Raw genomic sequence first — 1731 nt, 5'->3', positions numbered from 1 at the left:
GATAAATGAAACCTGCTTTCAACAGTTTCTCAACTTCTGCTTTAATTGCAGCAGCTTTTCGTGGGTGAATCTGAGGCAAACGTTGCCGGACAGGTTTAGCGTCCGGGTAAGTCATGAACAACAATCACGGGATCAATTCCTGGCATTTCCTCATAGGACCAGGCAAACACGTCGCATAATTCTTGAAATAGGGCCTTATATAAATGAATTTCGTTATCTGTATATGAGGCACCTATATGAATGTTTTCAACAATTCCGGGCTTAACCGAAATGTCAATAGGAATAGTTCGAGAGATATTTCCCAAATTCAACTCGGAATCAGGATGTTTCATTGGATTCTGAGGTTCCTTGACATATTCAATTGTAAAAATTGATGAGAAGTCATTTTCAAAACAAGCATCCTCACGTAAAAACAAAGATCTGTGATGGAGATCTTCCCATGGTAAATAATCTACACATAGGATATCGCGAATTTGCTCGTCAGAGTGAACAAGTTCAGGAAACGTGATTAAACCCAAGGTTGATGTGAAAAGTGATTCCTCACGGACCACATTCATTAAGTCATTGTCGGTTGAAAAAGGGTTGGAAAATGACTGCACGGCTTCATAAGCATTTTCATATGGACTCAAAGGCATAGCATCACCAAATGAGTCTATCTCAGATTCAGAAGGAGTGATCCAAGGATCATCATAAGCAATGGTGTCTAATGCAATCATATGAATTGTTGCAATTGAGGACGATGCGTTGATTGGAGGAAAAGGAAAAGTGCCCAGTAAACCGGCATCTTTAACTAATCCTACTCCAACATCCTTATATGGGATAGTTGTTTTACCAACATGCTGAATACTCTCCGAAGAGGCTGGGTCAGATGAAAAGTAAGCCAACTGATCTATTGTTACGATCTTTCCATTATGTGGAAACTTTATTACTCGAAAGACCGATGAAACAACCGCTATCATAGCGTAACACCAACTTCGACCCAAGAGAAGGTTGTAATCTAGAGGGGCATCAACCACCTCCACATCTAGACTAACGGTTTTTCCTTCAACCCCTATAGGCAAATCCTGCAGAATGCCAAAAGGATGAAACCCACGACCATCAAAGGCCTTAAGAATTGTTGGGGATTGATTTAGTGAAGGAGAACTAGGCGATCTCCAACACTGTATCGACATAATACACGTTGAGGCTCCCTCATCGATTCCAGTCCGATGAATAGGCCTATTTTTTACTATCATTGGAATCTGGAAAGCCATTTGATGAGGCAAATGCGGTGTGCTATTTTCTAGATCGAAGATTATTAGATTCGGGTCCTAAACATCAACATCTCCTATAGCCGACAAAAGTAATTTACGTTGTGCTGGGCATGATTGCAGCACTTCCAAAGCCGACATTGCTAAGGGTGAAATAGCTAAATCCTCAACAATGTTATAATTCTGGGCCGCTCTCGCATGTGGATTGAAAGCAGACTTTCGAAGTATACCCTTGGCGGGCGGTTTGATTACTAAGTCTGGGTTAGGTTTCTCGATCTGTAGTGGATCGGAACCGGGAGCTGAGGTTGATGGGTTAGAATGAGAAGATTCTGCTTCTTTACCATCAACAAGACTTTTACTACCATAATCTTGCGATCGAGTCACAATCCTTACATGGGACATCATTAATATGGGTTCTTCATTGGCATTCGAGGATGAACCTATCATCTTACTGTCTTGACTTTGAAATAGATCCTTCAAG

This window comes from Pinus tabuliformis, chromosome 6 (assembly GCF_031772625.1).
Source record: "Pinus tabuliformis cultivar Carrire ecotype Pingquan chromosome 6, CPIR1, whole genome shotgun sequence".
Classification (NCBI taxonomy): Eukaryota; Viridiplantae; Streptophyta; class Pinopsida; order Pinales; family Pinaceae; genus Pinus; species Pinus tabuliformis.
This window is presented reverse-complemented; position numbering follows the sequence as displayed.